The sequence below is a fragment of the Ovis aries genome, chromosome 16, assembly GCF_016772045.2.
Source record: "Ovis aries strain OAR_USU_Benz2616 breed Rambouillet chromosome 16, ARS-UI_Ramb_v3.0, whole genome shotgun sequence".
Lineage (NCBI taxonomy): Eukaryota > Metazoa > Chordata > Mammalia > Artiodactyla > Bovidae > Ovis > Ovis aries.
This window is the reverse complement of record NC_056069.1, coordinates 4,504,332-4,519,836: the sequence shown is the minus strand read 5'-3', so window position 1 is coordinate 4,519,836 and position 15,505 is coordinate 4,504,332. Positions and strand designations below refer to the sequence as shown.

At 53.1% G+C, this 15,505-nt stretch overlaps 1 long non-coding RNA gene across 2 annotated transcripts; it reads left to right on the top strand.

Moving 5' to 3' along the window:
* The first annotated feature begins 3,951 nt into the window (after nt 1-3,951).
* LOC121816787 (uncharacterized) lies at nt 3,952-13,870 on the top strand. 2 transcript variants are annotated; one of them, XR_006056479.2, is made up of 2 exons: nt 3,952-7,949; nt 10,378-13,870. It is a non-coding gene; the product is annotated as an uncharacterized LOC121816787 (long non-coding RNA). The 2 variants fall into 2 exon arrangements; XR_009596706.1 differs by having other exon boundaries at nt 3,952-8,570.
* The last annotated feature ends 1,635 nt before the right edge of the window (nt 13,871-15,505 follow it).

Sequence of the window (15,505 nt, the reverse complement as noted above, 5' to 3'; positions counted from 1 at the left end):
GGCTCACAGGAATGGGAGTGGGCTCTGGCTATGGTTGTCTGCCCCCACCCTGGGTTGGTTCATGCCACCCTTGGGAGGGGATGCCCAACACAGAGCCATGTCTGGCCCAGATTTCTCTCTGTCCTCTCTCCCAGGTCACAGTGTGGACTGACACAAACAGGGAAGGGCTGATCTGAGCAGGTCCCAGCCCCGCACACCGGAACTGGAATGAGAGACCAGAGCCGGGAGAGGCGGGCACAGAGGTGCACAGCTGCGGAGGTCCAGCGGGCCACGGCGGGCCAGGAGAAGGCCAGAGCCATGAGGAAAAACGCACAGAGGCGGTGGGGGGAGCCCGGGGGCGGGAGGATGACAACAGTGGCCCAGAGCAGAAGCAGGCAGGGCTCGGGCAGGTCACCTCATGGGTGGAGAAGAGGGTGACTCTGTCGTCCCCAAAGCCCCGCAAGGCTATCCCCATGCCTCCAGGCCAGAGTCCCCCATTACTCTCCTGTGTATCTTATATCAAACCCCTGTCATTCCATAACCAACAGAACCAACCAGATGGGGTGGGGACCTGTCCACTCCCAGCTGCATTTACACCTCTCCCAGGGCCTGAGGAACCCTGGTGGCCCTCCCAGATAGCACCCTCCAGCGGGGCACCACTGGGGCACATGTGGAGGGACACAGACAAGCCTTTTCTTTAAACATTTAATATTTATGCATCAACTTTAAGACGCATGAGAAAAATTACATAACTAGCCCACAGTATATGTGGTTTAAGGGTACAGTTTAGAATGCGGAGGTGCTTCAGTTGTGTTCAACTCTGCCATGCCATGGACTGTAGCCCGCCAGCCTCCTCTGTCCATGGGATTCTCCAGGCAGGAATATTGGAGTGGGTAGCCACTCCCTTCTCCATAGAATTTTCAGAATCCAGGGATGAAACCCGCATCTCTGGTATCTCCTCCATTCGCAGGCAGGTTCTTTACCACTAGCGCCACCTAGGAAGCCCAGAATGTGGATACATTTAATTAAATAAAAAGTGGACGGTGATAAAAGATGAATGTGAAGCCTCAGTACAGGGTGATGTTGAACTTAAAATATTGACATTCAAAGGAAAAAAATGCCCTTGGTGGTCCTCTCTTCTCCACCATGCTTCGTGCCTGAGCTGCTCACTTCCACTTGAATGCTTCTCAAAACTGCAGGTTACTAGCTATGAGGTGGCCATGAGCCACGGCCCCTCTAGATCTGGGAATCTGACTCACCGTTGCCCTACAGCTTATCCTGACAAGCACACGTCAGTCACCAATCATGCCCCTCCTGTGAACTAGGACAGAGGAGCCTGGTGGATGATAGTCCACGGGGTCACAAAGTGTCAGACATGACTGAAGCCGCTTACCACGCACACTATATCAAGTTTATCAAGACACAGCTCTTCCTCTCTGCCCAGGGCCTTCGCCTCTCTGAGCTTTACATTTCCCCATCTGTAAAGTGGGTATGCGCTGCTGCTGCTAAGTCACTTCAGTCGTGTCCGACTCTGTGCGGCCCCGTAGACGGCAGCCCACCAGGCTCCCCTGTCCCTGGGTTCTCCAGGCAAGAACACTGGAGTGGGTTGCCATTTCCTTCTCCAATGCATGAAAGTGAAAAGTGAAAGTGAAGTTGCTCAGTCGTGTCCGACTCTTAGCAACCCCATGGGCTGCAGCCCACCAGGCTCCTCTGTCCATGGGATTTTCCAGGCAAGAGTACTGTAATACCCCATTAAATATGGAAAGCACATGGTAGATGCTTAGTAAATGCCCTTTCCTTGACCCCCCCCCTTGCCAAGTTGTCTCATATGCAATACAGATACTGCATTAGTGTAAAAGAAAAAGCATGGGCTTAGGGACTTTCCTATGTGACCTTGGGCAGGGTATCTGAGCCTCAGAGCCCTCATCTGTAAAATGGGAAAAACAATACTGTTTGTTGTGTGTTTCTGTGGATAAAATGAGATGTTACTTGCAAAGTAGCCAGCACAGTATCTGTTCAAACGTCCCCTTAGAAACTCTTCTTGCCTGAACCAAAGTCATGTCTCTGTGGCTCTCTCTCAGTGCCACCCAACTGCAGAAATATCAGGGATCTGTGAACCCGTGAGCTCCAGCCTCTGCCCGGGGGCTGTGAGAGCTTCTGCTCCCCTTGGCCGGCCCTGCGATGTCACTGGAGAGGAGTCCTCCCAGCTCGGGGGCCTCTCGGACCCCCTTCTAACCATCTTTGTTTTGTTCAGTGTGTGTGTCATGGACTAAAAGCAGAGTGATCGCCTCATGTTCTCTAGCCCCGTCCAGTGTGTAGCACTCGGGATCCGGTCAGGAGTGTTCGTGGAGGGGCTGGAGGGAAGTCTGGAATGGCGGTATTTGCAGGATGGCAGGCTTCTCTCTCAGCCTGCCGATATGTTTTGCAAGGGGCTCCCGTGGGCAGCATTATCTGGCTAGTTCCAGCAATGCACGCGGTGGCCTGGGGCCTGGGGCCCAGGCACCAGCTGGGAGGAGTGTCATCAGCAAGGCCCATGGGAATCCCCACCCTGGGGCCTTGGGGCACAACACTCAAGCTGCCCAGTGCACCCAGGTCACATGGCTGGGGCCACAGTCCTGCGGGCAGGAGCCAGAGCCACTGGGCATCCCAGCAGGTGCAGGGCAACTCTCCAAGGTCATCGTCAGAGCAGCGGCCGGCTCTGCAATGTGGGGCCGGGGTCCACGGCCCGCATGCCCCTTCTCCCACGCTCCCACAGCGACCCCCTGGGAGGTATCCATGCCTCCATCATGAAGAGGAGCCTGAAGCACAGAGATGTGGGGAAACTGCTGGAAGTCACACAGCAGTCAGTGCTGAGGCTGGATCTGAACTCTGGTCTGCCCTTCTGAGCATGGGCTTGGCAGCAGATTCAGAGCTGACAGAGAAGGGACACAGGGACATCCCACAGTGCACAGCGCACTGCAAGGGCTGGCCTCCTGTGTCTTTGGCAAGCCCAGATCAGAAGAGGGCAATCCTCACCAGGGGTCAGGGAGCCACCGCGGCTCAAGGCCCACTGGACGCCTGTTGGCCCCGCCGGGGAGAGGGCTGAGAGCAGTGAGGAGGGGCCCTGGGTCCCAAGGCCAGGACTGAACCAGAAAGCCTGTGTTCTGTGCCCAAGTGCGCTTCATGCTGGCTGTGTGACACGGGGATGTCGCCTCACCTCTCTGAATCTCTGCTCCAGAGCCTGCCCAGCAGGGTGGTTACAGAGAGGGATGACTCTGTCCAAACGGACCTGGCACAGAGCGGGTGCCCAGCAAACCCATATCCTCACTTCTTCCTTTCTCTTTCCCCTCCCTCCCTCCTTCCCTCCTTCCTGCCTTCTCTTTACCTCACTCTCTTCCTGTCTTTATTTTCTTCCCCTCCGCCCCTTTCTTGGAAACTCCTCTTCAGAGACTTTGTAGAGCCTTAGTCCCCCCTTCCAAGGCAGATCTCAACGCGGCAGAGGACACTCCATGGAGAGTTGACACCCAGTCACCTTTAGCGGGTTTTGGGGGGTGGCTGATGCTCTGGGGGCCCCTCCCAGGTGCTGGGTGCAGCCACAAAGGCCGCCTTCCAGCAGGGCCGGAAAAAGCAGGGCTCCCAATCCCCCACAGACTAAACCTAGCAACAGTCAGGGTTCCTATGGCAACCCAAGACTTATTTTTAGTCCTATTTTAACATTAACATGATGTGAGGGGATCTGAGACTTACATTACTCTCTTTAAACAGTACCAAAAAGGGGGGAAGAAAAGGAAAGAAACAGAGTCTCTTTGTCATGAGGTATGAACCACTGCGGGGTGGAATAAAATGCCCGACTGGTGGCGTTTGCAGGGACCGTATCCGGGAAAGTCAGCGGCTCCCTATCTCCTGTGTGGGGTGAATTTGGGGAGGATGAGGGGGTGGTGAGCTGGGTCAGCCTAACCTGGTAGAAACAGCTGCAGCCCTTTCCTTCCGCCACCTCACGGGCTGAGTTGGGGATGGGAACAGAAAGCAGCATGGTCCCTCTGTGGGGGGGCCTCTGAGCCTCCAGTCTAAGAAGTGAGGAAAAGGAGAACGCCTCAGGCGAGCTAAATAACCCTATGCGACCCTGGTGCCGGTTCCAGGGGTTCCAGCCAGATCCTTGGGGACTCAACAAGAAGCAAGTGCCGTCTATCTGCTTCCCACCCAGAAGACGCGGCAGTCACGTGTACCCCAGGAGAAGGCAGGGCTTGGACGGAGGAGAGCAGAGGTGGGTTCAGATGGACACGGCGGGAAGGATGCGGGATGCTGGCTGTGAAGATGTGAGTTCAAACCCTGCTTTACGCACAGCCAGGACAGACCTTAGAGCCGCACAGGGGCAGACCTGCCTCGAGGAGCAGCCAGGCAGGGCAGATCCAGGGTGGGAGGCACACAAGGGGCCGGGGGTGCAGTGAGAGAGAGGCACCTGAGTTTGTTCTGGAAGGGAGAACCGGAGCTGAACAGACCAAGAAATGCTTCATTAGCTTTTCAGCTGTGTAGCTTAGGCTTCTGTCTCAGAAAAATTTTCTATATTGGTTGCTTTTCTGTCCAGCGAGGGTTCCTTATCCCTCTGGTATCAGATGCTGCCGCCTGGGCATAGGTCTAGCCCCTTAAAATACTCCATCCCTCGCCAGATTGATTGGTCCAAGAAGTGAGCACATGACCCAAGCACAGCCAATCAGATTCCTTCCCTGGGACTGAGTGATAGTCGCTAGAGGAAATAGCTCTTTCTCCCCTGACTGCTGAGCAGGGGGTTCTGAGGGCCTCAGTCTCGGCCTCCTGGAGATGGGACGGCGGCAGGAGGAAAAGATCAGGCTGCCAGGGAGAAAGAAGAGAGAGTGTTCATTCACTGGCACCCACACTGCCTCCTTCGCTGCTGGGTTCTTAGGCATTAAGCTCTTCTGTTTTCCCTTAAGCCAGCTTGAGTTGGCTTCTGTCTCTGACAGGTGAACCAACCTGACAAATTCAGATGGTCACTGTGGTTTCGCTAACATAGCAGGACAAAAGTAGCTTGTGAATGGAGCGAGAAAAACCAAACAGAGCAGTATCTCTTGTTCCCGTTATGTTTCAGGCACCAGGCCTAGCAACCTATGTCAGAAGCTAACCCTCATCAGCACCTTGGAAATCAAGCAGTAGTGCTACCTGCAAGGAGCTCAGAGAGGCAAAGTAACTTGCCCAGGGGCACACAGCCAGCAAATGCTAGAGCTGGACTGGTACCCAGGTCTTCCCGCAGCCTCGTTGAACCACACTGTCTTTTCTTCCTAGCTGAGGAACAGTGACCTTAGGGCTGGTTGTCTGGATATAGCCTGGGATTCCCGCAGGTAAACCATGGACAAGCCCCAAGGGAAACACCTCTGGGTGCTGATTAAAAATGGATTCCTGGACTCTTGACTCCTGACCTCCCAGATGAGAAGTCAGTCTCTCCAGCCTCCCCTCTGACCCCCTGGCACTCTCACACACTTTGACCCCCACCCTCACCCCAGCAGCCTGTGCTCCAGCCGCTGCTGTTCCCAGGATGGACCGTGAGTCCTCAGGTTGCCACGGCTTTGCCGGTGCTGTTCCTGCTGCCTGGCATGCCCTGCCTGCCCTCTTTGTCCCCCAACTCAGCTGACGTCAAATCTTTTTCACCTGAGCTGTCTGAGACTCCCAACATGTCCCCAGCACGCACATGCCTGGCCCTTAACCCAGGCTGAATCTGTGGCTCCCTGCCCTGGTCAAAGTCACTGACTCTAAAGGGCCATATAGGGCAAAGGTGGTGATTACGGCCCCCAGCTCCCTCCCCTGTACAAACTCTTAGGCAGACCCTCAGCGTGCTCAGGCTGCCCAGGCACTTGGCCACAGCGAAAGATGATCTGAGAGCCATTCACTCCTTTGCCTTTAAAGGCAATGCCTAGTAAATTTAGCCTGTGCTCTTAATCAGGCACAAATGGTGGGGTTTCAGGTTCCGAAAAGGGAGCTGTCTTCAGGTCAGGGGCCTCAGAGAAGTGTCCCCATCGCTGCATGTGAAGAGGGCTCACCCTGGAATGGGCACAGCCAGGCTGCCCCCACCCCAGGAAGAGGGAGGAGGGGCCTGGCTTCCTGGCTGGCTATCACTCATTGGATGGGACAGGTGAGATGGGACTAGGGTGGGGGCAGGAGAGAAAGCAGAGCTCTGAATCCTGCTCCAGCAGGGTCGAGCTGTAGACGCCTACCTCTAATAGCTCCCCAAGCAAGGAGCTTTTCAGCCAAAAACTGGGGACTTTCCATCTGGACAGCGTCAGATCCTTGTCTAATTCAGGCTCAACGTAAACGAGACGGGGTGGGGGTGGGGAGCCCTGGATGGTGGATCGGGAGCTGGGGGAGGGCTAGTCCCAGCCGCCTCCCCCACCACTCAGGTCATGAGCAGCAGCTCTCCATGCGGAGCCTCGGGGGCCCCTCTGTAAGCGTGGCTGTGGCCCAGGCATTTGGAAGGTCCTTCCCAGCTCTGCCAATTAGAACTGCCGTGGCAGGAAGAGGAGCGGGTAGAGGTGGGGGTAGCTATTAAATTCCTGGCCATTGGGACCAGGAAGCCTGAGGCCTCAAAGAAGACGGGACATGGAGGTTTGAGAAACCACCCCAAGAATACCAGTCAGCTAGCAAACAAGGGTTGCAGGAGCTGGGTGATGCTAAATCCCAGTCCTAGCTCCACATCCTTGGGCCGCACGGGCATGAGCTTCTGTTCTGGCTTCCTCCCCTACAGTTTGTCCCACCCCATCAAAAGTCAGGGCCAGACTGTGACACCATTGTATGGGTCCCAGCTACTTTTCTCTCCATAGCCCTTACTCCACAAAAATTACCTGAAAATCATATTTTATGACAGCATCAGTATAAAGATGTATGTATCCAGAGTAGGTCATATTAATATTTTATAAGAAATGAGAATATTTTCTTTTGCCCTTGAAGGTCTGTACCCATGGTGCCTGGTGGATGTTAGCCCTGGGCCCAGTGATATTTCTCAGGCTAATGTGAAACATCACATCAGCTGTTGAATCAAGCTTAACACACTTGAGAAAACCCCTCTCCTCTGAGTGTTTTCAGGAAAATCCTATTGACGTTGGTGATTCCCATAGCAGATGGGACCAAGAGGCTGGCAATCTTGGGGAGGGTGGATGGGATGGGGATGGATTAGGCAGGCCAGACAGGACTTGCAGAACCTGCTGACTTCCCACCCAGTCAGATCCAGGAAGCCAAGCAGTTTGAGTCTCAGAGAACTGAGCGTCTGATTGGGTAGTGCATGGAGATGGGCTCAGGACCTGGACCCTGCATGTGCTGGGCTGATCCCAGCTCTCATTTATTCATAACCTCTAGGCCAGACCTACGCCACACTATGTGATTGCATTTAGTGAGGGCAGGGTTGAGATCCCAGTTTCCAACAGGAAGTGTTTACTTTCTCTTTCCAACTCCGTCTCCCTGGCGTCTGCTTTACTCCAACAGAGACTGATGCCTCCTAGCAGTCCTATCTCTGGGCCTTTGCACACGCCATTCCCTCTGCCAAGAATCTGCTCACTTGCCCTTTTACCCCCACCCACCCCACCACCACCTCCTGCTCCACTGCTTCGAGGCCAGGGTCAAGTTTCACCTTCTCCAGGAAGCCTTCCTTGATTTGGGCCCCTTATGACCGTCCTTTCCTTTGAGCTCCCTGGACACTTGCCATCTGTACACTCATTTAACTCAGTAAATATTTACCACACATCAGCCAGCCCTGGGCCAGGCCCTGTGTTGGACTCAGGGGGTAAAAGGTGACTCCACCCTAGGCTGGACTGAAAGGCACTCTCGTCCGGCCCTGTTGGGGAGGCAGGCAAAAGGATCCAGGATTGGGGTGGGGGAGCCCTGATGCTAAGGATGCTGGGAGGAGAGAGTCCCCACCTCTCAGGGGGCTGACACTTGAGCCTGGTGTGGAAGGATTTGTAGGCACTCTGCTGGCCTGGAGGAAAGGAGAGGTAAGGGGACAGCTAAGTGAGGAGGAGGGGAGAAAAGAAGAGAGGAGGGAAGAGAGGAGGGAGAAGGGAGGAGATGGCGAGGGAAGGAAGCATCTAGAAGCTGGGTAATTTAAAGATGTTTTCAGAGGTCTGGGCCGGGTGTGGGGAAACCAGTGTGGCAGAGTGGTGGTGACTGGAGGAGCCAGTTTTACTTACTGAAGGGGCAAAGGGGGCAGCTTCCCTGGTGGCTCAGGCAGCAAAGAATCTGCAGGCGGTAAAGAATCGCCTGCAATGCAGGAGACTCGGGTTTGATCCCTGGGTCAGGAAGATCCTCTAGAGAAGGAAATGGCAACCCACTCCAGTATTCTTGCCTGGAAAATCCGATAGACAGAGGAGGCTGACAAGCTACAGTTCATGGGATTGCAGAGTCGGACACAACCAAACAGCTAACACTTTCACCTTCAAGGTGACAGGTGATCTGGGGTGGGGGGGGGGGCAGGTACCAGGCAGAAGTGCTGCGGGGTGCGAGCTCTGTGGTGAGGCAGTTGGGGAAGCAGTGCCCCGACCCCTGCCACCTCCTGCCGCATGGACTCAGCGAGAAGCCATCACGCAAGGGAGCTGCTGAAGTGTCCCTGAGTGCAGGTCAGCCTCCTGGGGAGCAGGCCTGGGAGTGGGGGGTGGGGGTAAATCCAGAGCATCAGAGCAGTAGAGGGCAAGCAGGCGTGGCTGTAGGCCCACGGGGCCCCTCCCAAGGCCCAATCCCTATTGCTCAGTTAAAACCCAGCTTCCCAAGCTGCCAGGGTCAGGGACCCCTCCCTCCCTGCCCATCAAGGCTCAGGTCCCTGGTAGGAAACGGTTGTTTCACTGGGTGGGTCCTATCTCATTCCAGCATTGTTAAGATGTCACTAAGTGTCATCTGAAAATAGAAACACCCCCAGGCCCACCATGGAAGCACTATGCCTGCCTGAAGCCACGCAGGCAGACCGCCCACCTGCCGACAAAAGCTGCTCTCCCCAGGCTCGTTCAGCAACAAGGGCCCGTGTTTCCTGAGAGCGCTGTGTGCCAAGTCCTGGGTTACACTTTGCAGATGGGGTCACATCACTTTACTCTCTTGCCAACTCTGGAGATCTCTTCTTCCCATTCTGTAGAAGGGAAGCTGAGGGTCAGGACGGTCATTACTTGCTCAAGATCACAGGCTAGGAACTGTTGGGAATGGTATTCACATCTGATGCCAGAAGCAGGTTTTATGAGTTTCCAAGGATGGAATGATCAGGAAATCAGTGACTTTTTTCACTGTTCTCCCAATCACATAATCAATTGTAAGGAGAGCAAACATTTCTTGAGTGGTTACTCTGTGCCCAGCTCTCTGCTGAGCATTCTCACATTCCCTCAGTTAATCTTCATAACATTGGAAAGTAGATATGATTCTTAGCTCCATTTTATCAGTCATGAAACTGAGGCTCAGAGAGGCTAAGCAACTTGCCCAAAGCCACACAGCACTGAAGAAGTGGGATCGGGACTCCAAGGCCAGAACTGCTTATGCTCACCAGCCTAGGCCCTGCCCTCAGGGTGTTCCTGAGGATAATTTGGTGACCTTTTACTTAGAAAGGCTTTTCAGAAAACTCACCCTGGTCTCCCGTTTCTATAAACTTCCAAAGAGGCAAAGCCAGGTGATGGTGACCACAGAGAGGAGTGTCCTGGCCCAACCGTACTCGCGTGATGGGGCAGCTCAGCCATCCTCCCTGACCCTGTCCACTTCAGTGAGAAGAGGGTGCCTTGGGGAACGGTGGTGCAGAGGGACCCAGTCTTGCCGACGGTTCCTGCAGACAGCAGATGAAGAAGACCACCATGGTTCCCTCCCTCCCTGGTTATTACAAGCTGAATTATGTCACTTCTAAATTCGTATGTCGATGTCCTAACTCAGTACTTCAAAATGAGACCTTATTTGGAGATGGGGTCTTTGCAGGGGTAATCAAGTTAAAATGAGTCCATTAGGTTGGGACCTAATCCAGGATGACTGGTGTCCCTATAAAAAGGGGAAATTTGGATACAGAGAGTGGGGCAGAGGGGAGGCACACACTCGCAGGTTGCAAGCATACACGCACGCACAGAGAACACCATCTGAAGGTGAAGACGTAGACCAGGGTGATGCTCCCTCAAGCTAAGGAGCCCTGCATGCTGCTGTTAACTACCAGCAGCTAGGAGAGAGGCCAGGAATAGACTCTCCCCGCCAGCCACCAGAGAGAAGCAACCCACCGACACCCTGATCTCAGCCACCAGCCTCCAGAAAACAGTACCCGTACATCGCCTGCTGCAGAAACCACTCAGTTTGGGGCACTCTGTTACAGCAGCCCTAGCAAATTAGCACCCAGCCTTTTCTGCGAGGGACAGGTCTTCTTCACCAGCCATCTGTTTTCCCACCCTATTTCTGATTCCCATTCCCTGGCAGGCCGTGCGAGACAGGGAGGTCCCAGACAGAGCACTTCTTCAAGAGCAGATCGACCCTGCTGTGGTCCCCAGCTCCAGGCAGACAGACCTTTGAATGAGTGACCCACCCACCAACCTCTGAGGGGTGCTTTGGAGACGCCCCCACTCTACAAGTGAGGAAGCAGGAAGACATCACCGGAGGAATCATCTGCTAGTGTGTGGCAGGCCTGGGATTCAGACTCGATGCTCTCATCTCCAGGGCTCAAAGCTGTAATTGCCACGCTCCCCTGCCTTCCAGGAGAAATGACAGCGGTTACAGAGGCCGGGCCTTGTGGACAACCACTGGCCCTTGCAAAGCTCTCAGCCGGCGGCCATCAGCACGGCAAGACGTGTTGGGCTCAGGCCGGCCACTACATCACCCCGGATTTTCACTTCACTTCATGGCTCCAAGCGAGGCTCACCCCATCCCTCCACAGAGCAGGAAGCCCCCAGAGAGGTGCTGTGTCATCGACCCAGCTCAGTACCCCTCTCCCCACACGTACCCACTTCCCCACTGCTCCCCTTGCCAGCTCCCAGCCCCCTCCCAGGGGCAGGGGAGCAAATGGAATGATGCCTGTAATGTGCGTAGGGTAGTGCCTGGTATATAAATGCTGCTCAGAAGGTTGAGGCTATCAAAGCTATTGTCATCGTTCTTATTCACACTTATTGTCCGCCCAGGTGGCAAAGACAGATGGAGAAGGACAAGGTCACAAACTGGGTTCCAGTCCCAGCTCTGTCTCTGCCGGCTGTGTGACTCTGGAGAAGTCACGCCACCTCTCTGCGCCCCAGCATCCTCACCTGTACAGCGAGAATAAAAGTCCTCACCTCCAAGCGTTGTTGGAGGGACTGGATGAGGAAACACGTATGAAGCTGCCTAGTTACTGGTTGAAATTAACAACAAACAAGCGAGTGTCTCCCGCTGCCAAGCTGCTCCCCGACTTCTGTGGAACATGTCACAGCGAACGATGCAGATGAAAGCCCCTGGCACGCAGCAGGTGCTCGGGCAGTGTTCGAGCCTGAACAGACAAGCCGCGTGCTGTCTAAGATGTACTGCTGTTGCACTTTTGCACGCATATCTATGTGGTTCCATCGAGAGCCTGGCTCACCTTGGCTCACCCACTTGTGCGGCGTTTGTGCTTTTGTTCAGGTGATCGTTTAGGAAAGGGGCCCAGCTTATCTCCCAGGTGCGATGTGGTCCCTCCCAGGCCTTGCCTTGCAGGGGCAGGACCTGCCTGTCAGCAACAGCCCCAAAACAAACCTCAGAGGAGCCCCAGGCATCCTCCTGGGCTGGGTTTACAAAGCTTGTGGTGTTCTCTTGGCTTGTTTACTTGGTTTATAATCTCCCAGCTTCTCTGCCTCCTCTGCCTCCCCTCCCTGTGTGGGATGGCATGGGAGAAGGGAGGACGTTTGTCATCAGCTTGCCTCTGTCCCTGATCTGCTGGAATCTTCCCAGAAGGTAGCTGGCCGCCTGTCTGATAGAAGTTTCCTACTTGAACAGAAGGAGACACTGAGACCAAACAGAACCACAGTTCATAAGAGGCCAAAGCAGCACACAGACCTGGGGCTTCTGATCCCAGCCCAGCTCTCTCTGCTCAATTCCCCAGGACTTCCCTGGTGGTCCCGTGCTTGGGGCTTCGCCTTCCAACGCAGAGGGTGTGGGTTCAGTCCCTGTCGGGGAGCTAGGATCCTACATATCCTGCAGCCTAAAAACCAAGGCCTAAAACAGAGGCAATGTTGTAGCAAATTCAATAAAGACTTTGAAATGGTCCACATTGAAAACAAAATGTTTTTTAAATTTTTAAAAAATAAATTCCCTGCCTCTGCAGAGAGATGACCAGCTGGGGTCAGAGGTAGCGGCTACGTGCCATCTTCCTTGAGTTACTCCTGGGTAGCAACCCCATTGCTCTCAGTGGGAGAAGCTTCGACAATTAACATCTCCTGGGACCTGAGTCCCAACAGTCAGTGCTGAACCATGGTGGGGGTGATGGGGAACAGAAGTTGCTGGCCGGACTCTCTTTCCCCAAGGAATCAAATGGGAGCAAATGGGCTTTAACCGGGACAAAGCCAGAGTCTGGCCGCTTCACTCCATCACCCCATTGCCACTGGCACCCTGGGTTGAGCCCCCATCGCCTGGACAGCTGCCGGAGCCTCTGGACTGTCTCCTCTGCCACCAGCCCTCTACCTACAGCGTATTCTCTGCAGCAACCACTGGCACCTTTGGAAACAGAAGGCAGAGGACACCCTTCCTCTGCTCAGACCCTGCGGTGGCCCACACTGGTGCAGGAGAAAGCCCCAAGCCTGCCGTGGCTGTGTGACTCCCTCTGCGGCTTCATCACCCACCCTCCCTTCCCTGCTCTGCTCTGGCCCCACTGGCCTCCTTCTGCTCCTTCACTGGCCATGCACACTCCTGACCTGGACCTCTGCCATAGGTATGCCCCGACCCTGGACTACTCTCATCCCAGAGGAGGGCATGGCTCCTCCCTCCCTCCTTCAATTCTGCCAGGAGGCCCCCACCTCCCATTTCACTCAGCTACTGCCCCCAGCATCTCTCAGGACCGATTCCTCTTTTCATCCTGCTCTTCTTGATCTGGCGGGGGTAGGGGCAATGGAGTGGACATATTCCTTATCACCTAACACATGTGCGCGTGCTTAGCCGCTCAGCTGTGTCCAGCTCTTTGCAACCCCGTGGACTGTGGTTCACCAGGCTCCTCTATCCATGGGACTCTCTAGGCAAGAATACTGGAGTGCGTTGCCATTTCCTATTCCAAGGGATCTTCCCCACACAGGGATTGAACCTGGATCTTCTGCACTGGCAGGCAGATTCTTTACCACCTGGCAGCCACCTGGGAAGCCGATCACCTAAAACACCAGATAACTTATATTCATCTTCTCTACGATTTGTTGTCTGTCTCTGCCATCATGCCTCCCCTGGAGTGTCAGCTCTAGAAGGGCAAGGATCTTTGTTCTGTGACCCCAGCACCTAGAATGATGACTTGATCCTCAGAAGAAACTCAGTAAATATTTGCTGAAGCCTTCAAGGAGTCAATGAAGTTTCCCATCCCCAGAGGCTCTCTACCAACCCTGTTTTATTTTATTCATGGCTTCTATCATTTTTTGAAATTATAATATTAATGTTTTTGTCTCTTTCCTCTCCATAAATATTCAGCTCCAAGAGGGAAGGGAACTTGACTCTCAGGTCACCCTCTGTGTCCCTGGCACCAAAACCGTGCCTGGTGCGTAGGAGGTGAGCGCTCAGTATTAGTTGAGCCACAAGTGAACAAATGCAGAAATTCTGAGAGTATGGTATAAAATCTAAAGTAACTGGCTTTGATAGCAAGCTATTTCTTTGCAAATTTACCTTTTTTTCTTAAGACTTCATGCAAATTTTGCATTTTGATGAGTTATATCTGTGTTTGATTTTAAAAAATGGGGTTTTGACCCTTAAAAATATGAGTAAAATTGCTGCTCTAAGAGGATGCATTGCATTGCTCCATTGTCTTCGTACAAGCTTACACTGTGTGAGTGACCGATCAAGCCCAAGCGCTGGCCAAGTGCTCGGACTGTGCGGGGGAGGGTGTGGGGAAGCAGCCCTTCTGCCCGCTGCTCGCAGGATGCAGACCATAGGACCAACCACTTGGGGGACAATTTGGCAGCATCCAGTTGAATGAAACAGGTGCCCACTCAAAAAGTGTGATAGACTGATTGCAAAAAGTGGCCCCAATTCTACCCTCCACTTGCTCCCGCCATATTCTTTCAATGTGACTTGTCACTCCTCCTTTCTAGAGGTGGATTTTATTCCCTATCCTTTGAATCTAAGTGGCCTTGTGGTCTGTTTTTGAATCTAAGTGGCCTTGTGGTCTGTTTTGGTCAATAGAATGGAACAAAAGTGATCGTGAACCAGTTCTGAGCCCAGACTTCAGGAGGCCCTGCACACTTCCCCTCACCCTCTTAGACCCCCGCCTCCACCAAAAGAACAAGCCCAGCCTAATCTGACTGAGGAAGAGAGGCCATATGGAGCAGAAATGGGCTGACCCAGCTAAAACCATTTAAGACCAGCCTTCCCCAGCTGACTTGCTAGTGAACTTTAAACACATAAGGAAGCATAACCACAATCAGATCTGCAGAACTGCCCAACCACTTTGTTGACTGGTGAGAAAGAATAAATGATTGTTGTTCGAAGCCATTAAATCTAGGACTATTTGTTAGACTCCCTGGTGGCTTAGCTGGTAAAGAATCCACCTGCAATGCAGGAGACCTGGGTTCGATCCCTGGGTTGGGAAGATCCCTTGGAGAAGGGAACAGCTGCCTACTCCAATATTCTGGCCTGGAGAATTCCATGGACTGTATAATCCATGGGGTCACAAAGAGTCGGACATGACTGAGCGACTTTCACTTTCATTTATTACACAGCATTATTGCAGCAAGAGATAACTGATACAACTTCCTCGAGTCCCTCTCCGTAGAATCTTCCTTGAGAAACAAACAAGCAACAAAAGCACCAGGACAAGATGTTCCCAGTATCCCTGTAGCAGCAAAACACCGCAAACCAACTTCAGTCTCCAGCAGCACGGAAATTAATTGATAAACTATGGTTCACCTTACAATGGAATTCTTGGCAACTAAAAAGAACAGAGCAGATCCATACATAATGACATGGCAAGGTCTCCACCAGAGTTGGATGATGAGAACAAGCATGCTGAAGAATGATTGGTATAGAATTATGTTATCTATGTAAGAACATACACACACAGAAATAAATACTGAGTACTTTCTATGGGAACATATCTGCAAAGATAAAGGACATCTGAGGAGAAGCAAGCAGATTAGGAGAGGAGCACTTGGTCAAAGGAATCTCAGGACTTACACAAAATGTTTTAATATTCTTGTCATATGAATTTATTTACATATATTACTTACATAATGAACAATTCACATATTAAAATAGGTTAGTTGAAATAAGGATTATGGCACATGATCCTCTAATCCCCTCCAAAATCTCCACGAGAAGGCCAAAGACTTGGTTCAGGACTCACATTTCATTTTCAAAATCCCGTGAAAGATATGCTGCTAAGTCACATCAGTCGTGTCCGACTCTGTGCGAACCCATAGAC